At 37.0% G+C, this 25223-nt stretch overlaps 1 protein-coding gene across 1 annotated transcript in view; it reads right to left on the bottom strand.

The window, feature by feature from the left end:
* Window positions 1-25223, bottom strand: part of GUCY1A2 (guanylate cyclase 1 soluble subunit alpha 2) — a 425465-nt gene that overhangs the window by 157715 nt on the left and 242527 nt on the right. The gene's annotated exons all lie outside the window — the stretch shown is intronic.

Genomic DNA, 25223 nt, shown 5'->3' on the forward strand with positions numbered 1-25223 from the left:
TTCTTGAATTCATACACTCTACCATTAATTGCATCAACTGCTTTACATGCATTATCTCATTTAATCCTCACAAATATCCTAAATGGAAGAAACTAGTATTGGTTATATTTGAGATGAGAACTTCATGCACAGAAACCCATCCATAATCTTACAATTAAAGAGTTAACAGGCACTGTCAAGAGTTTTTCCATACCATGTCAGCAACCATTCTGAATGGCTATTGTGATTGTTAAATATTTTCAATATTTACCCAGGGATAAAACTTCCAAAATTCCAAAGCATAGAACATGGTATAAAAGTTAGGCACAACTCATTTCTAGAGGAAAGTTTTCTAATTATCCAAGGTAGATATGGTGATTATGTTCAATAGGTCTAATTTTTAATTAGAAAAAAGTGATGAACTATTGTATTAAATGTCCAATTCCAATATCACTTTTTCTGTGAATCACTCCATGGTCCTTCCATTAGTTCTTAGTAGAAAAACTAATCCTTTCTTCTACTCTGTTTCAACAGCACACGTCTATATTATAGCATTCATCATAGATTATAATCAATATGTATCAATATATAATCAATATGTATCCACAGCTACAAAGTGAGCTCTGTAAGAATGGGATCATGTCATTTTAATGTCTGTACTCATAGTGCTCATGATAGTGTCTTAAATATAACTATTTAATAAATAACTATCAAATGAATAAACAATCAACCATATTTAACTATGATTACAATAACAGTCATTCTAATCAGTTGCTCATTTGCCCCATTTATTTTATGAGCACCATGTAGACCTGTGTGCCATGTAGATCTGGGTAGGAAAAAATTGCTTCTAAATTACTGGAGATGCTTCTATCATAAATATAACAAGAATTACAAAATATTCTATTAGTTAAGATTTAACAGCAATAATTAAATTTCATGTGAATGAATCCTAACACTTTAATATTAAAAAGCTTCTCTGCATTAAATTCTGTGAGCACAAATTTAGGGAATGTGATGACAGCACCTATGAATGTCATGAAACTAGAGATGCCAAAATTATCAATGATTATCTGAATCTTACCAGGAAATATGCATCAAAAATGATTCAAATACACTCAGACCTATCAAGAAGTTCCAAATCTTCACTTCAGGATCTGTTATCTGGGGCCAGAAAATGTAAATTAAAATTGTATGGTAAGAACAGAAAGATGATACAATGTGAGTCAGCAAAAGTTTTATTCTAAATACTAAAATATACTTCCACCAAAATCTCTCACTGAGGAAGAAAACCAGCAAATAGCAAACGTCTGAAATGTGGTCATTTACCATTTCCCCCTAAAAACACAATGTCTTTTGCTAAACCTCAGATTTATCTCATACTTTTGTATTTCTATACAATTAAAACATCTAGAATGTTGTTAGTTATATAATTTGAAACTAACTTCTGATTTTCAAATATTAGAACACATAAGCAGTTAATTATTTGTATAAATTGAACTGCACTCCAGTCACTCTGAACATGCATGTTCCTGGAGCATTATCTTTTCTTGGAGTCTCTATCATTATCAAACTTCTCATCAGTATTAACTCCACTATCATTTCAGTAAAAATTTATTGAATACCACTAAATGTGTATTTCTAGAATTTGTACCACAGTCATATATAAAGATTAGTTAGTTATATGTTGTACTTTCTCCTTAGGTATATATAATGTAATAGTATGGAGAAGATGGACCAATATGTTAGCAAATGACAAAAAAAAATCAAATTAAGTACACAACATAAATATAAGAAATTCACATTAAAATCCATTCCTGTAAGATTACATAACATTTAGTTTCCAAATATTTAAATCCAGACTAGCTATCAGAAACAATAGGATCAAGAGCTAGGTAAGAAATAGACAGCAAAAAACCCATAGATTAAGATGTGAAATTTTCACACTTATTCTTAAACACCCGACATAAAAAAAAAATTCTAAAATATGTTGTTGTCATCATGGCAGGCTAGATTATGCTGCAGTAACAATACAACCTGCAAATCGTAATGCTCTAAAATAGCAAAGGTTTTTTCTGATTCATGTTGCATATTTATGGGGGTTAGGGGATTGGGGTAGAGGAGAGAAACATTGTGCCACATCTCTTCACTCCAGGGACAGTGCCAATAGAATCTCCTCATCTGAAGCTGGTTGCCATGTCAGAAGAAAAGAGGTTCTGATTATACACTAGCTCTTAAAGCTTCCTCCCATAAGTGACATATATGGCTTTTTGTCAGGATTCATTCATCAAAGCAAGTCACGTGACCATGTTTAACAAAAAGGAGATGGGAAAATGCAACCAAACTTGTGCTCAGAGAAGGATCAGAAATATCTGGTGAATAGTACTAATGAGAACATGAATGAATATGTGATCGCTTAGAAATTTTCAAACAGCTAGATGTCTGTAAAGTGCAAGTAATACATCCTTGAGATGTTTTTCTTTCCTTGTAGATATATTCAGTATCTTAACCTGAAAATCTTGGATGAAACACCTTAGTAATGCAGCTTTCCATTAAAGCTCTATTCTTTTCTCCTCTCCCTTCATCTAAATGTCAGGTCTACACAAATTTAGCAGAATTGAATACATGTGGAAATTTTAGTGTATTCCCTTCAAACTTAGATCAACTTTGCTTCAAAAGGAGCAGGGAAAGTGAAAGCATTATATATCAGTTAAATTTCTTTTGAGGCTGTTTCCTTGAGTTAAACAAGTAGACATTATAAACATATTACCAAAAAACTGTCCAAAAAGTTGACTATGGTCTGAATTCCTTTATAATTGTCTCAGTGTTTTTTTAATAGACACCATCTAAAAGAGTGCATCTCATTTATTTTCAGTATCTCCAACCTGTTCTTAAATGACATTAGATAAAAATAAAGATGACTAAACTAAACTTGGAAATGAAAAAGATAGAGCTTATGCAAATGTCAGAAAAACCTTACATCCTTCTCTGAACATAAAAGAGGAGGCTTAAATACTAAAAATATTATGTAACAACTGTTGCCCCACATATTATTATACCTGCTTTTATCAAACTTTAAAGAATTAATCTATCTCAGTATATCTTCTCAACACTTTATAATCAAACTCCCTACATTATTCAAGAAATAAAGGTGGTATAAATAAACTTCTTAGAGTTATGCATTCACCCTTTTTATTTATTATAGCTTTAATTTATTACTTAAAATAATTTATTTATACTTTCTAATAGAAGCTCATCCCCATGTTTTCTTCTCCCTCCCCTCCAGACTAATGTTCAAGAATTATCTGGGAAATTTCTTGGAAATTTGGGCACAGTGGGGAGGAAAGAATGTGTGTGTTGTAAATAAGGGTGAGGGTGGTACTGGGGCTAGGATTACCCTACAAGAACACTGCACATAACTGGGCAGTAAATAATCTCTGCCCCATGAAACTCATGACCACCTCAGTCCTTCCATCCCATAGTCCTGGGACTATCTTCCTTTGAACTTTGTAGAACTTGTGAAAGGGAGTTTGGGGAGAGGGCATAATAGTAGAGAGTCAGAGAACTCTGACAGTCTACCTTACTGGATAGCCTCCCTCTCTTCATCTGGACACAATCAAGAGGAGAAACAAGTTAGAAAGTCTGCTTTTCTAGATTGCTCCAAGGTGGTAGAGTAGAAGGACTTGTGCTCATGCCCTCTTGCGAGAACACTGGAATCACAACTAAGTGCTCAACAATCATTGACAGTAAGACACTGGAACTCACCAAAAAAGATACCCCACATCCAAAGACAAAGGAGAAGCTGCAATGAGATGGTAGGAGGGATGCAATCAAAACAAAATCAAATCCCATAACCGCTGGGTGGGTGACTTACAAACTGGAGAACAATTATACCACAGAAGTCCACACACTGGAGTGAAGGCTGTGAGCCCCATATCAGGCTTCCCAACCTGGGGGTTGGGCAATGGGAGGAGGAATTCCCAGAGAATCCAACTTTGAAGGCTAGTGGGATTTGATTGCAGGACTTCAACAGGACTGCAGGAAACAGACACTCCATTCTTGGAGGGCACACACAAAGAAGTGTGCACATAAGGATCCAGGGGGAAGGAGCAGTGATGCCATAGGAGACTGAACCAGACCTACCTGCTAGTGTAGGAGGGTCTCCTGCAGAGGTGGGGAGCAGCTATGGCTCACCACACGGACAAGGACACTGGCAGCAAAAGTTCTGGGAAGTACTCCTTGGCATGAGACCACCTGTAGTCTGCCATTAGCCCCACCAAAGAGCCTGTATCCTCCAGTACTGGGTTGCCCTAGGCCAAAAAACCAGCAGCAAGGGAACTCAGTCCCATCCATCAGCAGACAAGTGGATTAAAGTTTTACTGAGCTCTATCCACCACAGAAACAGCAAGCTATACCCACCACCAGTTCCTACCATCAGGAAGCTTGCACTAGCCTCTTAGATGGCCTCATCCACCAGAAGGCAGACAACAGAAGCAAGAATAACAATCCAGCAGCCTGTGGAATGAAAACCACATTCAAAGATAGACAAAATGAAAAGGCAGAGGACTAGGTACAAAACGAAGGAACAAGATAAAACCCCAGAAAAACAACTAAATGAAGTGGAGATAAGCAAGTTTTCAGAAAAAAATATTCAGAATAATGATAGTGAAGATGATGCAGGACCTCAGAAAGAGAATGGAAGCAAAGATCAAGAAGATGCAAGGAATGTTTAACAAAGACCTAGAAGAATCAAAGAACAAATAAACAGAGATGAACAGTACAATAACTGAAATGAAAAATACACTAAAAGGAATCAATAGCAGAATAACTGAGGCAGAAGAACAGATAAGTGACCTGGAACACAGATGGGTGAAAATCACTGCTGTGAAACAGAATAAAGAAAAAAGAATGAAAATAAATGAAGACAGACTAAGAGACCTCTGGGACAATATTAAACACACCACATTGGCCTTATGGGGGTGCCAGAGGAGAAGAGAGAGAGAGAAAGGACCCGAGAAAATATTTGAAGAGACTATAGTGGACACATTCCATAACATGGGGAAGGAAATAGTCACCCAAAGCCAGGAAGCACAGAGAGTCTCAGGCAGGATAAACCCAAGGAGAAACACACCAAGACACATAGTAATCAAACTGACAAAAATTAAAGACAAAGAAAAATTATTAAAAGCAGCAAGGTAAAAATGACAAATAACAAACAAGGGAACTCCCATAAGGTTAACAGCTGATTTCTCAGCAGAAACTCTACAAACCAGAAGGGAGTGGCACAATATATGTAAAGTGATGAAAGGGAGAACAGAAAACCAAGATTACTCTACCCAGCAAGGATCTCATTCAGATTTGATGGAGAAATCAATAACTTTCCAGACAAGCAAAAACTAAGAGAATTCAGAAGAACCAAACCAGTTCTACACCAAATGCTAAAGGAACTTCTCTAAGTGGAAAACACAAGAGAAGAAAAGGACCTACAAAAACAATCCCAAAACAATTAAGAAAATGGTAATAGGAACATACATATTGATAATTACCTTAAATGTAAATGGATTAAATGCTCAACCCAAAATACACTAGCTCACTGAATGGATACAAAAAAAGACCCGCATATATGCTGTCTACAAGAGACCCACTTCAGACCTAGGGACACAAAGAGACCAAAAGTGAGGGGATGGAAAAAGATATTCCATGCAAATGGCAATCAAAAGGAAGCTGGAGTAGCAATACTCATATCAGATAAAATAGACTATAAAATAAAGAATGTTCCAAGAGACAAGGAAGGACACTACATGATCAAGGGATCAATCCAAGAAGAATATATAATAATTATAAATATATATGCACCCAGCATAGGAGCACCTCAATACATAAGGCAAATACTAACAGCTATAAAAGAGGAAATCAACAGTAACACAATAATCGTGGGGGATTTTAACACCTCACTTATACCAATGGACAGTTCATCCAAAATGCAAATAAATAAGGAAACACAAGCTTTAAATAACACATTATACCAGATGGACTTAATTGATACTTATAGGACATTCCACCTGAAAAGAGCAGATTACACTTTCTTCTCAAGTGCACACAAAACATTCTCCAGGATAGATCACATCTTAGGTCACAAATCAAGCCTCAGTAAATTTAAGAAAATTGAGATCATATCAAGCATTTTCTCTGACCACAATGCTATGAGATTAGAAATAAATTACAATGAAAAAAAGTAAAAAACACAAACACATGGAGGCTAAACGATACATTACAAAATAACCAAGAGATCACTGAAGAAATACCTAGAGACAAATGACAACAAAAACATGACAATCCAAAACCTATGGGATGCAGCAAAAGCAGTTCCAAGAGGAAAGTTTAGAGCAATATAATCCTACCTCAAAAAACAAGAAAAATCTCAAATATACAACTTAAACTTACACCTAAAGCAATTAGAGAAAGAAGAAAAAAAATACACAAAGTTAGCAGAAGAAAAGAAATCATAAAAATCAGATCAGAAATAAATGAAAAAGAAACAAAGGAAACAATAGGAAATATCAATAAAGCTAAAAGAAGGTTCATTGAGAAGATAAACAGAATTGATAAACCATTAGCCAGACTCCTGAGGAAAACAAGGGAGAAGACTCAAATCAACAGAATTAGAAATGAAAAAGGGTAAGTAACAACTGACACTGCAGAAATGAAAAGGACCATGAGAGACTACTACAAGCAACTATATGCAAATAAAATGGACAACCTGGAAGAAATGGAAAAGATCTTAGAAAAGCACAACTTTCCAAGACTGAACCAGCAAGAAATAGAAAATATGAACAGAACAAATGCAAGCACTGAAATTGAAACTGTGATTAAAAATCTTCCAACAAACGAAAGTCCAGGACCCAGATGACTTCACAGGGGAAATCTATCAAACATTCAGAGAAGAGTTAACACCCATCCTTCTCAAACTCTTCCAAAAAATTGCAGAGGAAGGAACACTCCCAAACTCATTGTACGAGGCCACCAAACACCCTGATACCAAAACCAGGAAAAGATACTACAAAAAAAGAAAATTACAGACCAATATCACTGATGAATATAGGTGCAAAAATCCTCAACAAAATACTAGCAAATAGAATCCAAAAACACACTATAAGGATCATACACCATGATCAAGTGACATTTATCTCAGGGATGCAAGGATTCTTCAATATATGCAAATCAATCAATGTGATACACCATTTTAACAAATTGAAGAATAAAAACCATATGATTATCTCAATAGATGCATAAAAATATTTTGGCAAAATTCATCATCCATTTATGATAAAAACTCTCCAGAAAGGGGGCATAGAGGGAACCTACCTCAATATAATAAAGACATTATATGACAAACCCACAGCCAACATCGTTCTCAATGGTGAAAAACTGAAAGCGTTTCCTCTAGGATCAGGAACAAGACAAGGATGTCCACTCTCACCACTATCATTCAACAACGTTTTGGAAGTCCTAGCTATGGCAATCAGAGAAGAAAAAGAAATAAAAGGAACACAAATTGGAAAAGAAGAAGTAAAACTGTCACTGTTTGCAGATGACATGATACTATACATAGAAAATCCTAAAGATGCCACCAGAAAACTACTAGAACTAATCAATGAATTTGGTAAAGTTGCAGGGTAGAAAATTAATGCACAGAAATATCTTGCATTCCTATACACTAATGATGAAAAATCTGAAAGAGAAATTAAGGAAACACTTCCATTTACCATTGCAACAAAAAGAATAAAATACCTAGGAATAAACCTACCTAGGGAGACAAAAGACCTGTAGGCAGAAAACTATAAGACACTGACAAAAGAAATCAAAGATGATACAAACAAATGAAGGGACATACCATGTTCTTGGACTGGAAGAATGAATATTGTGAAAATGACCATACTACCCAAAGCAATCTACAGATTCAATGCAATTCCTAACAAATAACCAATGGCATTGTTTAAGGAACTAGAAAAAAAAATTTAATTTGTGTGGATACATAAAAGACCCTGAATAGCCAAAGCAATCTTGAGGGAATAAAACGGAGCTGGAGGAATCCCCGACTTCAGTTTATACTACAAAGCTAGTATAGTAGCTTTATACTACCTACAAATCAAGACAACATGGTACTGTCACAAAAACAGAAATATTGATCAATGGGACAGGATAGAAACCCCAGAGATAAACCCATGCACATATGGTCAACTAATCTATGACAAAGGATGCAAGAATATACAATGGAGAAAAGACAGCCTCTTCAATAAGTGATGTTAGGAAAACTGGACAGCTACATGTAAAAGAATGAAATTAGAACACTCCCTAACACCACGCACAAAAACAAACTCAAAATGGATTAAAGACCTAAATGTAAGACTGGACACTATAAAACTCTTAAAGGAAAACATAGGAAGAACACTCTATGACATAAATCACAGCAAGATCTTTATTGATCCTCCTCCTAGAATAATGAAAATATAAACAAAAATAAACATATGGGACCTAATGAAACTTCAAAGCTTTTGCACAGCAAAGGAAACCATAAACAAGACAAAAAGACAACCCTCAGAATGGGAGAAAATATTTGCAAATGAAGCAACTGACAAAGGATTAATCTCCAAAATATACAAGCAGCTCATGCAGCTCAATATAAAAAAACAAACAACCCAATCAAAAAATGGGCAGAAGACCTAAGTAGACATTTCTCCAAAGAGACATACAGATGGCCAACAGGCACATGAAAAGGTGCTCAACAAGGCTAATTATTAGAGAAAGGCAAATCAAAACTACAATGAGGTATCACATCCAACCAGTTAGAATGGACATCATCAGAAAATCTAGAAACAACAAATGCTGGAGAGGGTGCAGAGAAAAGGAAACACTCTTGCACTGTTGGTGGGAATGTAAATTGATACAGCCACTAAGGAGAACAGTATGGAGGTTCCTTAAAAAACTAAAAATAGAATTACCATATGACCCAGCAATCCCACTACTGGGCATGTACCCAGAGAAAACCATAATTCGAAAGGACACATGCACCCCAATGTTCATTGCAGCACTATTTACAATAGCCAGGTCATGAAAGCAACCTAAATGCCCATTGACAAACGAATGAACAAAGAAGATGTGGTACATATATACAATGGAATATTATTCAGCCATAAAAAGAATGAAATTCAGTCATTTGCAGAGACGTGGATGGACCTAGAGACTTATACAGAGTGAAGTAAGTCAGAAAGAGGAAAACAAATATCGAATATTAACACATTTATGTGGAATCTAGAAAAATGGTACACATGAACTGGTTTGCAAGGTAGAGATAGAGACACATATGGAGAGAACAAGCATATGGACACCAAGTGGGGGAAAGCAGGAGTGGTGGAGGTGGTGGTGGGATGAATTGGGAGATTGGGATTGACATATATACACTAATATGTATAAAATAGATAACTAATAAGAACCTGCTGTATAAAAAATAAATAAATAAAATAAAATTCAAGAATAAAAAAACAAAAACAAACAAAAAAAACAAATCTTTGCCAACTGGATCAGCTAAAAATAGTTTCCCATTTTAATTTTCTTATTTTTGAGTTTGAGGGTCTTCCTTTTTTGTTGGTCATTTGTAATTCTAGTTTTGTACCAACTTTCCAAATTTTTGATTAGCCTTTTTCTAAGAGCTTTGTAAGAATTATTTGTATACTAAGGCCTTTTTCTGTCATGAGATTTGCATTTTTTTGTCTTATTTTGTTGGTCTTTTGACTTTGTAATGATACTTTTGTTGCACACATATTTTAGAATTTTTACTGACAAATGTACCAGTTTTTTTCCTTTATGGATTCTGGATTTTTATACCATACTTATAAATAATTCCTAAATTATGTTTTACATTTACTCATCTTTTATATTTTTATGAGCCCATTTTATATTAAATGCATTGATTTATCAAAAAAAAAAAAAAAAGAAAGTCTGCTTTTCTAATTGTTCTGCTTTCTGTTTTTGGCCCCTAGAGTCTTTAAAAAAGAAATGGAGGTGGGAAGGAGAGAGAAGAGAGGTGTTGGAATATGATGTAAGCCTAAAAATGAAAAATGTCTTCTTTTTCCCTCCTAGCATTTCACAGAGCACTTGGTCACCTGGGCATGATGAGGTCATTGTGGCTAAGAACACTTGATTTTCAGAAAGGATACCATATTTGTGCTTGCTGTGAGGATTGGGCCACACCTGCCAGCCCAATCACCTGTCTTATATTAGGTTCGATTCCTGAGTGACAGGGAGAGGGGTACAGTAGAGGAGTTTTCTAGTGATTGGCAGGCACCCTGAGTCCACAAAACAGTTCTGGAGGTACTTGATAACTAGAAACCAGACAAAAGGATTGTTGGTGGTATGGACATAGATTATCCAAAAGGCTGGCCATAAAAAGGTAGAGCATGGCAAAGGTCTTCATGAAAACTTGTAAGTAGCAGAAGACCAGGAAAAACTGTATACTTGGGTAAATTTGGAGACATTTTACATTTCCCCCTTTATTTCATACATACTCAGCAGGTCTCTGCTGTTTATATTCCTGTTTTTCCAGGTACTCAGCAGCTGAGTGGGTGAAATAGGCTCCTGGCCAAATATGAAAATCCAGGTGTCAGTGGCCAAGCAGAGGTGATAGGGGTATGGAACATCCACTGGACCTACTTGAAGATGAACAGTTTGCCACAGACAGCAAGCATGAACCCAGTTTTTTATTGTTGTTGAGGTTGTGTTTCTTGAAGATATACTTGCTCTCTTCAAACATGACTCACGAGTACATATATCAAAAGCAAGTAGGAAGGCCCTGACAAAAACAAATGCTCAAGCAATGTAGATGAAAGCAGTGCAGTCTTTAGCATCATTTTCTTGGGTTAAGCAAAGTGATGGCCATGGCCATAGAAGCTACATTATTGAAGTTGAGAGCACTGGCAGTCCAGAGGAGCCAAGATGCAGAAATGCCAGCACATAAACATCACTGTTGGTCAAGCACAGGTGTAACAATAAGTGGAAGGTAATAAAAATGTCCCTGGAGCAGAGATAATTTCCAGAAGTAGGAGTTAACCAGACTAGTACCAAAATAGCCTTGAGTGTGTCCCTGGGCTACCCTTCTGAAAGTAGTCTGATTTCCCTTCACATAGCAGGTGGTATTGTAGGAGTTGGGCCACAATTTTCCTTTAATAAGAACAATCTTGTCAGATCCTGAGAGGCTATGGTCTGAGAACCAGGTGAAAAAGTTACAGGTGATACCCTGCTCCTGCAGATGAAAGACTCCTGACCATATATTTGGAATGGAAAAAAATGTCACTTGTCCAGAAGCTCTCATCTCATATTCTTTAATAATCACCTTGTTTCTGCAGTAGGAGTTTGCTCAAAAGATTACCTTGAAGTTGTAGATTGTCCTGGGTTATCTGAACTCTTTTCTTCCTAATTAATATGAACCTCACGTGCAGGCTCAGCGGCCATGGCTCATGGGCCTAGCCACTCCATGGCATGTGGGATCTACCCAGACCGGGGCATGAACCTGTGTCCCCTGCATTGGCAGGCAGCCTCTCAACCACTGCGTCACCAGGGAAGCCCAGCCCTCACGTTTTCTCAAGTTTACTTTCCCTACTTCTGGGTCTGTGACTTTCTTATACACATATTTGATGAACATAATTCTATATTACAGTATGTTTTGGGGTGTGTGTGCATTTGTGCATGTATGTGTTTATACTCTCCCTCTACTAGCTATATTTAACTTTATATCCCTGAATCCTAGCACAGTAAGTATAAGGATGCCCAAATAGAGTTTTATTAAATGCTTTAAATTTGTGCAGTTTCTACATTGGAGTGGAAATTGTCCACTAAGCAAGCTTTCTGAATGCAAAATTCAGGACCACCCACATAAGAATCACCTAGACAGTACTTACTAAAAATTAGATCTCTAGGCCCCACCTAGATCTATTAAAAGAAAATCTAAGTATAAGACAAAGCTAACTGCATTCTCACATGCTTCCAGGTAAACTTTATGATTCTCAAAGTTTGAAGACTTCTGGTGTGTGATGTGAATTAAAAATATACAAAATCCACCCAGATATTCACATTTTTTAAAAAGTGCTAATAAGCCTTCAGAATGGAGAAAAGCAGCACTACCCTGAGCTCCAGCCATTGCCATATAAATTTTTCTCGGAGTTTTGCCTTAATAGTGGGGGCAATAAGCTTCTCCAGACATATTCATAATTTTCAGAACTTTATATGAAAACTTCCAGTCAGTCACCATCTCTCCATCCCTGCACATACCCACCAAATGCTGAGAATCATCTGGCACAAGAGGTATTCAATGATCCAAAGTTTGTTGAGTACAATTAAATACATCCAGGTGGGGAGACCTTCAAGATGGTGGAGGAGTAAGATGTGGAGATCACCTTCTTCCCTACAAATACATCAAAAATGCATCTACACGTGGAACAACTCCTACAGAACACTTACTGAACACTGGCAGAAGACCTCAGATTTCCCAAAAGGCAAGAAAATCCACACGTACCTGGGTAGGGCAAAAGAAAAAAGAAAAAACAGAGACAAAAGAATAGGGACGGGACCTGCACCTCTGGGAAGCAGCTGTGAAGGAGGGAAAGTTTTCACACACTAGGAAGTCCCTTCACTGGCGGAGATGGGGGTGGGTGGGGGGAAAGCTTTGGAGCCACGGAAGACAGTGCAGCAACAGTAGTGCAGAGGGCAAAGTGGAGAGATTCCCACACAGAGGATTGGTGCTGACCAGCACTCACCAGGCTGAGAGGCTTGTCTGCTCACCTGCCAGGGGGTGTGCTGGGAGCTGAGGCTCAGGCTTCAGAGGTCAGATCCCAGGGAGAGGACTGGGGTTGGCGGCGTGAACACAGCCTGAAGGAGGGGCTAAGGCACCATAGTTAACGGGGAGGGAGTCTGGAAAAAAGACTGGACCTGCATAAGAGGCAAGAGACCATGATTTCGGGGTGTGCAAGGAGAGGGGATTCCTTCTCTGTCAACCCACAGAAGGCAGAGGACTGGCTAAACAAGCTCCAGAGATGGGAGCAAGCCGTGGCTATCAGCTCAGTCTCCAGAGATGGACATGAAACGCTAATGCTTCTGCTGCAGCCACCAAGAATCCTGTGTGCAAGCACAGGTCACTATCCACAACCCTGTTCTGGGAGCCTGTGCAACCCACCACTGCCAGGGTCCTGTGATCCAGGGACAATTTCCCTGGGAGAACACACCATGCACCTCAGGCTGTTGCAACTTCACATGGGGCTCTGGACTGCAGGCTCGTCCCGCATTCCAATTATAACTACTGTACCCCTCCCTCCCCCTGGCATGAGTGAGCCAGAGCCCCCTAATCAGCTGCTGACTTAACCTCCTCCTGTCTGGGCAGTGAACAGATGTCTGAGGGTGGCCTACAAACAGAGGTGGGGCCAAAATGAAAGCTGAACACCAGGAGCTGTGTGAACAAAGAAGAGAAAGGGAAATTACTCCAAGTCTCAGGAGCAGCAGATTAAATCCCCACAATCAACTTGACACACCCTGCATCTGTGGAATACCTGAATATACAAATAATCAAGCCAAAATTAGGTGGTGTACTTTGGGAACAACTGTAGACTTGGGGTTTGCTGTATGAGACTGACTTTTTTCTGATTTTTACGTTTATCATAGTATAGTTTTTAGCGCTTGTTATCATTGGTGGATTTTTTTATTGGTGTCGTTGCTCTCTTTTTTTTATTATTACTTTTTTATTTTAACAACTTTTTTCTTTTAATAATTTTATATTAATTAATTAATTAATTTTCTCCATTTTCTTCTGGGCTATGTGGCTGACAGGGTCTTGGTTCCCTGTCCTGGTGTCAGGCCTGAGCCTCTAAGGTGGGAGGGCTGAGTTCAGGACATTGGACCATCTGAGACCTCCCAGCCCCAAGTAATATCAATTGGCGAGAGCTCTCACAGAGATCTCTCTCTCAACAGTAAGACCGAGCTCCATCCAATGGTCAGCAAGCTCCAGTGCTGGATGCCCGATGGTAAACAACTAGCAGGAACACAGGAACACAACGCCACCCATTAACAAAGAGGCTGCCCCAAATCATAGTAAGTTCACAGACACCCCAAAACACACCACTTGACAAGGCCCTGCTGATAAGAAAGACAAGATCCAGCCCCATCCATCAGAACACAGACACCAGTCCCCTCCACCAAGAAGCCTACACAAGCCACTGAACCAGCCTTACCCACTGGGGGAAGATACCAAAACAATGGGAACTATGAACCTGCAGCCTGAGAAAAGAAGTCCAAACACAATAAGTTAAGCAAAATGAGAAGACAGAGAAATATGCAGCAGATGAAGGAGCAAGGTAAAAACCCACCAAACCAAACAAATGAAGAGGAAATACTCAGTCTACCTGAAAAAGAATTCAGAGTAATGATAGTAAAGATGATACAAAATCTTGGAAAATGGAATGGAGAAAATACAAGAAATCTTTTACAAGGACCTAGAAGAACTAAAGAGCAAACAATGATGAACAACACAATAAATGAAGTTAAAAATTCTCTAGAAAGAATCAATAGGAGAATAACTGAGGCAGAAGAATGAATAAGTGACCTGGAAGATAAAATAGTGGAAATAACTACCGCAGAGCAGATTAAAGAAAAAAGAATGAAAAGAATTGAGGACAGTCTCAGAGACCTCTGGGACAACATTAAATGCACCAACACTAGAATTATAAGGGTCCCAGAAGAAGAAGAGAAAAAGAAAGGGACTGAGAAATTATTTGAAGAGATTATAGTTGAAAACTTCACTAACATGGGAAAGGAAATAAGTCCAGGAAGTGCAGAGAGTCTCATACAGGATAAATCCAAGGAGAAACATGCCAAGATGCATATTAATCAAACTATAAAAAATTAAACACACAAAAAAATTCTAAAAGCAGCAAGGAAAAAGCAACAAATAACATACAGGGGAATCCTCAGAAGGTTAACAGCTGATCTTTCAGCAGAAACTCACAAGCCAGAAGGGAGTGGCAGGACATATTTAAAATGATGAAAGGGAAAAACCTACCGGCAAGATTACTCTACCCAACAAGGCTTTCATTCAGATTTGATGGAGAAATGAAAACCTTTACAGACAAGCAAAAGTTAAGAGAATTCAGCATCACCAAACCAGCTTTACAACAAATGCTAAAGGAACTTCTCTAGGCAAGAAACACAAGAGAAGGAAAAGACCTACAATAACAAACCCAAAACAATTAAGAAAATGGGAATAGGAACATACATATCGATAACTACCTTAAATGTAAATGGATAAAATGCTCCCACCAAAAGACCCAGACTGGCTGAATGGATACAAAAACAAGACCCATATATATATGCTGTGTATAGAGACCCACTTTAGAGCTAGGGACATGTACAGACTGAAAGTGAAGGGATGGAAAAAGATATTCCATGCAAATGGAAATCAAAAGAAAGCTGGAGTAGCAATTCTCATATCAGACAAAATAGACTTTAAAACAAAGACTATTACAAGAGACAAAAAAGGACACTTCATAATGATCAAGGTATCAATCCAAGAAGATATAACAATTGTAAAGACTTATGCACCCAACATAGGAGCACCTCAATAGATAAGCAAATGCTAAAAGCCATAAAAGGAGAAATCGACAGTAACACAATCATAGTAGGGGACTTTAACACCTCACTTTCACCAATGGACAGATCATCCCAAATGAAAATAAATGAGGAAACACAAGCTTTAAATGATACATTAAACCAGATGGACTTAATTGATATTTATAGGACATTCCATCCAAAAATGACAGAATACACTTTCTTCTCAATTGCTCATGGAACATTCTCCAGGATAGATCATATATTGGGTCACAAATCAAGCCTCAGTAAAATTAAGAATACTGAATATGTATCAAGTATCTTTTCCGACCACAATGCTATGAGACTAGATATCAATTACAGGAAAGAAAGTGTAAAAAATACAAACAAATGGAGGCTAAACAATACATTACTAAATAACCAAGAGATCACTGAAGAAATCAAAGAGGAAATCAAAAAATACCTAGAAACAAATGACAATGTAAACATGATGACCCTAGACATAGGGGATGAAGCCAAAGCAGTTCTGAGAGGGAAGTTTACAGGAATACAATCCTACCTCAAGAAACAGGAAAAATCTCGAATAAACAACCTAATCTTACACCGAAAGCAATTAGAAAAAGAAGAACCAAAGAACCCAAAGTTAGCAGAAGGAAAGAATTCATAATGAGCAGATCAGAAATAAATGAAAAAAGAAATGAAGGAAACAATACAAAGACCAATAAAACTAAAAGATGGTTCTTTGAGAAGATAAACAAAATTGATAAACCATTAGCCAGACTGATCAAGAAAAAAAGGAGCAAGACTCAAATCAACAGAATTAGAAATGAAAAAGAGGTAGGAACTGAAACTACAGAAATACAAAGGATCATGAGAGATTACTACAAGCAACTATATGCTAGTAAAATGGAAAACCTGAAAGAAATGGACAAATTTTTAGAAAAGCAAATCCTTCTGAGACTGTACCAGGAAGAAATAGAAAATATAAACAGACCAATTGCAAACAGTGAAATTGAAACTGTGATTTAACATCTTCCTACAAACAAAACTCCAGGACCAGATGGCTTCACAGACGAATTCTATCAAACATTTAGAGAAGAGCTTACACCTATCATTCTCAAACACCTCCAAAATATAGCAGAGGGAGGAACACTCCGAATCTCATTCTACAAGGCCACCATCACCCTAATACCAAAGCCAGACAAAGATACTACAAAAAAAGAAAACTACAGGCCAATATCACTGATGAACATAGATGCAAAAATCCTCAACGAAATACTAGCAAACAGAATCCAACAGCACATTAAAAGTCTTATACGCCATGATCAAGTGGGGTTTGCCCCAGGAATGCAGGGATTCTTCAAAATATGCAAATCAATCAATGTGGTACATTATATTAACAAATTGAAGAAGAAAAACCATACAATAATCTCAAGAGATGCAGAAAACACTTTTGACAAAATTCAACACTGTTTATGATAAAAACTCTCCAGAAAGTAGGCATAGAGAGAACTTACCTCAACATAATAAGGGCCATATATGACAGACCCACAGCCAACATCATTTTCAATGGTGAAAAACTGAATGCATTTTCTCTAAGATCAGGAACAAGACAAGGTTGCCCACTCTCAACATTAATATTTGACATAGTGTTGGAAGTTTTAGCCACAGCCATCAGAGAAGAAAAAGGAATCCAAATTGGAAAAGAAGAAGTAAAAGTGCCAGTGTTTGCTGATGACATGATACTATATATAGAGAATCCTAAAGATGCTACCAGAAAACTACTAGAGCTAATCAATGAATTTGGTAATGTAGCAGGATACAAAATTAATGCAAGGAGATCTCTTGCTGTCCTATACAGTAATGAGGAAAAATCTGAAAAAGAAATTAAGGAAACACTCCCATTTACCATTGCAACAAAAAGAATAAAATACCTAGGAATAAACCTACCTAAGGAGACAAAAGTCCTGAATGCAGAAAGCTATAAGACACTGATGAAAGAAATCAAGGACAATACAAAGAGATGGAGAGATATACCATGTTCTTTGATTGGAAGAATTAACATTGTGAAAATAACTATACTACCCAAAGCAATCTACAGATTAATACAATCCCTATCAAACTACTAATGGCATTTTTCACAGAGCTAGAACAAAAAAAAATCACAATATGTATGGAAACACAAAAGACCCAGAATAGCCAAAGCAATCTTGAGAAACAAAAATGGAGCTGGACGAACAAGGCTCCCTCACTTCAGACTACACTACAAAGCTACAGTAATCAAGACAGTATGGTACTGGCACAGAAACAGAAATATAGATCAATGGAACAGGATAGAAAGCCCAGAGATAAACCCACGTACATATGGTCACCTTATCTTTGATAACGGAGGCAAGAATATACAAAGGAGAAAAGACAGCCTCTTCAATACATGGTGCTGGGAAAACTGGACATGTACATGTAAACAATGAAATTAGAATACTTCCTAACACCTAACTCAAAATGGATTAAAGAACTAAATGTAAGGCCAGACACTATAAGACTCTTAGAGGATAACATCTGAAGAACATTCTTTGACATAAATCACAGCAAGATCCTTTTTGACCCACCTCCTAGAGAAATGGAAAAGAAAACAAAAATAAACAAATGGGACATAATGAAACTTAAAAGCTTTTGCACAGCAAAGGAAACCATAAGAAAGATGAAAAGACAACCCTCAGAATGGGAGAAAATATGTGCAAATAAAGCAACTGACAAAGGATTAATCTCCAAAATATACAAGCAGTTCATGTAGCTCAATATCAAGAAACAAACAACCCAATCAAAAAATGGGCAGAAGACCTAAACAGACATTTCTCCAAAGAAGATATACAGATTGCCAACAAATACATGGAAGGATGCTTAACATCACTAATCATTAGAGAAATGCAAATCAAAACTGCAATGAGGTATCATCTCACACCAGTCAGAATGGCCATAATCAAAAAATCTACAAACAATAAATGCTGGAGAGGGTGTGGAGAAAAGGGAACCCTCTTGCACTGTTGGTGGGAATGGAAATTGATACAGCCACTATGGAGAACAGTATGGAGCTTCCTTAAAAAACTAAATATAGAACTACCATATGACCCAGTAAACCCACTACTGGGCATAAACACTGAGAAAACCATAATTCAAAATGAATTATTTCAGGACTATTTACGATAGCCAGGACATGGAAGCAACCAAAGTGTTCATTGATAACGAATGGATAAATAAGATGTGGCACATATATACAGTGGAATATTACTCAGGCATAAAAGGATATGAAATTGAATTATTTGTAATGAGGTTGATGGACCTAGTCTGTCATATGGAGTGAAGTAAGTCAGAAAGAGAAAAACAAATACCATATGCTAACACACACACATATATATATAGACTCTAAAAAAAAAAAAGAAATGGTTCTGGTGAACCTAGAGGCAGAACAAGAATAAAGACACAGACATAGAGAATGGACTTGAGGACATGTGGAGGGGGAAGGGCAAGCTGCAAAAAAGTGAGATAGTAAGCATTGACATATATACTCTACCAAATGTAAAATAGATAGCTAGTGGGAAGCAGCTGCATAGCACAGGGAGATCATCTCGGTGCTTTGTGACCACCTAGAGGGGTGGGATTGGGAGGGTGGGAGGGAGATGCAAGAGGGTGGAGATATGGTGATATATGTATACATATAGTTGATTTTCTTTGTTATACAGCAGAAACTAACACAACACAGTAAAGTAATTATACTCCAATAAAGATGTTAAATAAAAAAAATATAAAGTTTTACATTAAGCAAAGAAAATACGTCTAATTGTATTATTGTGCATAATGGCTTAGCAATTCAAATGGAAACAAGTTTAAGGACTTACTGATAAAGCTACTTAAAAAAATCTAGCATTCTTTTAAAAAATTCTAATTACACTCATTTTGATTGATATTTCTGACCCAAATAATAATAATACTTCTTTCAAGGATGTCTCTATAGTGCTCAGCTGATAAGGCACATTGAAAAGAGGTCATGGATATAAATAGCACAGTTATTTAGCTTGGGAACTACTCCCAAATGAGGGGAAATAGATTCCAAATGACTGCCTAATAAAGAAAGCTCTTCTTCTGATAAAACTCTCAGTAGATCTATTAATGCAAATTCCAGTTACTGCTCAAGATCTCAATCATGTGGAAAACAATATTGCCAGCCCTTAGGTTGTTTATCACAAGGGTTATTAAATACTGAGATATGTTAGCAAATAATATATATGTGCATAAATATATATATTTATTTTCCGGTCACAATTTTGCTGTAAATCCTCAGGGTAGGTGTGGCAACTGAAAATTTCTTTCTGCTATACAGTAGACTGTCCTGTAAGAACTTCAGTATTATGGTTCTAATATTCTACCTTTATCCACTACTATCATCCTAATTTATTCCATGCTTCAATCAAAATGAATAACTCAATGTTCTTTGCATACTTTCTGTTGCCACCATCTTATTTATACTCAAAGTTATTTCTCTATCTGGAATCCATCCATTCACTGTTTATGAAATAATTATTAAGATTCTATTTTTTTAAGAAACGTTTTCCAGAGATTCCTGATTTACCAGAACTTTAAATATGTCCCCAGAGAATGGTGAATTTCTGCTGTATTTTCAGTACACACATAATAAGTGCTGAATCATGTTAGTTGATGTCACAAAAGTGAATAGCTTCAAGACTTACTATAAAGCTACAGTAATCAAGACAGTGTGGTATCAGTAAAAGAATAGACAAATAAATCAGTTAAACAGAATAAATCACCCAGAAATAGACCCCATAAATATAGTTGACTGATCTTTGACAAAGGGGCAAAGGCAATACAATGGAGCAAAAATAGTCTTTTTAACAAACTGTGCTTGAACAGCTGGTCATCCACATACAAAAAAATGAATCTAGACACAGCTCTTACACCTGTCACAAAAATTAACTCAAAATGGAGTGTATACCTAAATGTAAAATAGAAAACTATAAAACTCCTGGAAGATAACATAGGAGAAAACCTAGATGAACTTGGGTATGGTGATGCTTTCTTTTTTTTTTTTAATAACACCACCAAAGACACAATCTATGAAAGAAACAATTGATAAACTGGACTTTATTAAAATTAAAAATTTCTGCTCTGAGAAAGATATTGTCAAGAGAAGTAGAAGACAAGTCACAGACAGGGAGAAAATATTTGCAAAAATCTATCTGATAAAGGACTATTATCTACAATATTTAAGTAATTCAACAAGGAAACAAACAATCCAATTTAAAAATTAGCTTAAGAGGGCTTCCCAGGTGGCACAGTTGTTAAGAATCCGCCTGCCAATGCAGGGGACGTGAGTTTGAGCCCTGGTCCAGGAAGATCCCACATGCTGCGGAGCAAATCAGCCTGTGCGCCACAGCTACTGAGCCTGCGCTCTACAGCCCGTGAGCCACGACTACTGAGCTCACATGCCACAACTACTGAAGTCAGCATGCCTAGAGCCTATGCTCTGCAACAGGGGAGGCCACCGCAATGGGAGGCCTGCGCACTGCAATGAAGAGTGGCCCCTGCTCACCACAACCAGAGAAAAAGCCCATGTGCAGCAATGAAGACCCAACACGGCCAAAAAAACAAATAGAATAAAATAATAAAATAAATAAATAAATAAAAATTAGCCTAAGACCTTAATATATACCTCACAAAGAAGATATACAGATTGAAAATAAACATATGAAAAGATGGTCCACATTATATGTCATCAGGGAAATGCAAATTAAAACACAGTGAGGTACAACTACAAACCAATTAGAATGGCGAAAATCTAGAACACTGACTGTGTTGTTGGTGAGGATGTGGAGCAACAGGAGCTCTGTCATTGCTGGTGGAAATAAAAGTGGTACACCCTCTTTGGAAGACAGTTTGGCTGTCTCTTACACAACTAAACAAACTCGCACAGTACAACCTATTCAGCAATCACACTTGCTTGGTAGTAACCTAAAGGAGTTGAAAACAAATATCCATGCAAAAATTTACACCTGGAAGCAAGCGAGATATCCTTCAGTAAGTGAATGAATAAACTAACTGGTATATTCAGACAATGGAATATTATTAAAGAAATGACTTATCAAACCATGACAAGACATGGAGGACTCTTAGATACATGTTACTAAGTGAAACAAGCCAATCCGTAAAGACTGCATACTATGTGATCTAAATATATGATATTCTGGAAAAGGCAAAACTATGGAGACAATAAAAAGATCAGCAGTTGCTGGGAGCTGGGAGAGATGAACAGGTGGAGCACAGAGGATTATTAGGGCAGTAAAATATTCTGTATGATACTATAATGATGGATATATGTCATTATACATTTGCCCAAATCCATATAATGTACAATACCAAAAGTGAATCTAAGGTAAACTGTGGACTTGCTGATTATGATATGTCAATGTAGGTTCATCCTTGGTCACTCAACATTCTAGTGAATGGTGTTGATAATGTAGAAGGCTATGCATGTGTAGGGCAGTGGTATATGGGAAATCTCTGTACATTCCTCTCAATTTTATTGTAAAGCTAAAACTAAAAGTCTTTTTTCCTTTTTAAGTGAATAGTGTGGTCTAATTAGAAAATCAAATGGAAATACTTCATTAAGAATTTGTTTTTTAAAGATAACCTAACCTCTATAAATCCTACTGCCTCAGATTATCTATGTAAATACTAGCTTTTGTCTCCCCAGATTATGGTTTTAGAAAACAGATTTCCCCCAACCCCTCTTCCACGAGTCAAACTTGTCACATGCTTCCAAGTCCATCTTCATGCCATATCTCTTCTGAAAGTGTCCCCAATCCTTCAGTAGGATGTCAACTTGGCCTCTTTTAGGACCCCACTAAAGCTTGTTTTCTACATCTCTTATACTGTAGTCATTCATGTTCATACTTTCTCTAATATCATCCTGTCTAGATTGTTAAGTCATTTAACTTTGAAGGCAAGAACAATGCCTTAGTTATCATTTTAAATCCAGCAGGGGCTAGCACCTTGCTAGCACAGTAGACATGTAGAGAATTATGACTGAGTCAAATTGTATTATAAACATCTCTAGGAAGAGTTAGGTCAATATAAACAATGTGTGAATTACCCTTCTAGATCATAGTCATTGTACAGGCCTCCAAAACATTCAATCAATTCAGTTCAAGCCTACATAATTCCAAAATAAGAACATATTCAGGTGACCAGGTGATTTGCATGGATGATGAAATAGAAATACTTCCATTATTAAGTTGACAAAATTGACCACTTACTTCAGGGTTCCAACATTAACTCCTGTACATGTCTTGCCAGCCCAGGTAATGCTACCACCATTCCTTAACAGAATTATGGCATTAATATCCTTATGTTCTACTTTTTTCCACCCACCCCTCCCAAATCTAAACCCCACCCTATTCTTGAAGTGATTTTTATAAAGCAAATCTACTTGTGTCTCTCTTGTATTCAAAATTCTTCAATGTCTTCACCTTGCTTTTATGATTAAGAACAAAATCACTGAAATAGCTAAAACACTTACAGATTCTACCTCCTACCTACCTCTGTACATTTAGCTTGTCTTACTCTTCTCCATTCCTTAAGTTTCACCAAACTGATCTGACTCAGAGCCTTTATATATCCTAACTCTACTGCTTAGAAACCTCTCCACTCATTATTCTTTCTACCTGGTTAACTCCTACTCATATTTAGGTCTCAATTTAAAATCATCTCCTTGGGGTGCCTTCCAACTCCTAAACTATATCAGGTATCTCTATTATATGCTCTCATAACACCATGTAATTTTTCGTAGTCATTCTTATTGCAGTTTATAATTACAGATTTTGTGAGTGTTCGTTAATCACTGTCTTCCTAATTAGACTATAAACTCCATGAATGCAGGTGTCATTTGTACTTTGCTCACTACTTGGTGTGGCGTCTGACATATGGTAAGTGCTCAGGAAACATTAAAAAAAAATATAAACAGGTGAAAGTGGTTGGTCAAGTGTGGACTTCCTTAAGGTCATGCAGTCTTGAGACCATCCAGAGCAGCCTTCTGGAATAGAAAAGCCTGAACAATGCTAAATTTACCACCTATTTATTAGCTTTGTGACCTTAAACAAGCTTAAAAGGGCTTGTTTAAAAGAAATAACAAGCCCCAAATGGAGTCATTTGCCCCCATAACAGCAAACCAAGAATTAATTGCAGTTTCAACCTCTCCCAGGAATGTAAACAATCTTAAATTTCCTGGTCAGCAATGTGTGGTAATTTGCATGATACTCTGTCATTCCCAACCCCACAAAAGAAGATGACCTGGCCTTAAACAATTCTTTCTCTTCTTTTTCTAAAAACTTCCTTGTCCCACCCTCTTTTGGCCTATAAAAACCCTCCATTTTGTACAACTCCTTGGAGAGCTCTTCTAGTTGCTAGATGTGATACTGCCTAATTCATGAATTATTAAATAAAGCCAATTAGACCTTCAACTTTACTTGGTGAATTTTATTTTTTAAGTCTCATTTTCTTCTGTGAAAGGGAGATGATATCTATTTTACAAGGTTGCTGAAAAGATTAAATGACATAACTTTATACCACTTTAGTGGTCATTATAATTTTAATTAATATTAGCTGACTATGTAACATTTGTTTAATGCTGATTCCCAATGCTCAATTATAAGCACCTCAGAATATGAACCGTGCCTGTGATGGGATCCTAGTGGAGGTTATAGTTAAGGATGTATGAGTTGATGGAATTGAGATGAAAGTTTATTTTAAAAAATAGTGTATTTGAACAGGCTTTATGTAAGAAGGTTGTGTCTATTTTGTCTGATTGTATTGTGGGAATGGACATTGTGTCTCACTGGGGAATGGTTCCCCTGGCTGGTATTATAAGACAGGGCATGTAAATTCACTCTTCAGGCAATGTTAATTGAGCATGCTAAAGGGATACAAGAGGTTTACCTAAACCCACACAGTATGAAATGGAAGCTGTGCCTGATATTTGAGGGCTAATAGAAGAAATAGTGGAAGCTTTTGCTCCTGGGGGGAATTAACTTGAGGTTAACTTGTGTACTTAGAAAGGGGGGCTTTATTAAACTCCTTGTACAGGCTTTTTGAAGGCATGATACATTGAACCCTGAAATTCTAGAACGTAAAAATATTTTGATTTCTATTTTAGTCGGAAAAGATTCTCACTGATATAAAGAGGCAAATTTTAAAAAATGTAATTGGATGGGTGGATCAGCCTTTTGACATGATTCAGGCAGCAACCCAGTTCTTTGGGGAATTAAAAGCAACAGTCTTTATCTTGCAAACCTCTATAAAGTGGGAAATGTGAACACAGCCCACAATGACCTAAGACTGAGCCCAGTTAACCCAATTAGGTAGAGCCTGAAGCTGGGGGGGATGGGTGGGAAGAAGAGGGAAAGAGGCCTTTTTAAAAGTACAAACTGCTGGAAAAGCTCCCTCACCCAAAATCTAATTCATACTCTACATAATTAAGATTATTTGTCAAGGACAAATAAAAATCTTAAAAGTCTTTTCCACAAATAGTA

Source organism: Tursiops truncatus, chromosome 8, assembly GCF_011762595.2.
Source record: "Tursiops truncatus isolate mTurTru1 chromosome 8, mTurTru1.mat.Y, whole genome shotgun sequence".
NCBI classification, from domain to species: Eukaryota; Metazoa; Chordata; class Mammalia; order Artiodactyla; family Delphinidae; genus Tursiops; species Tursiops truncatus.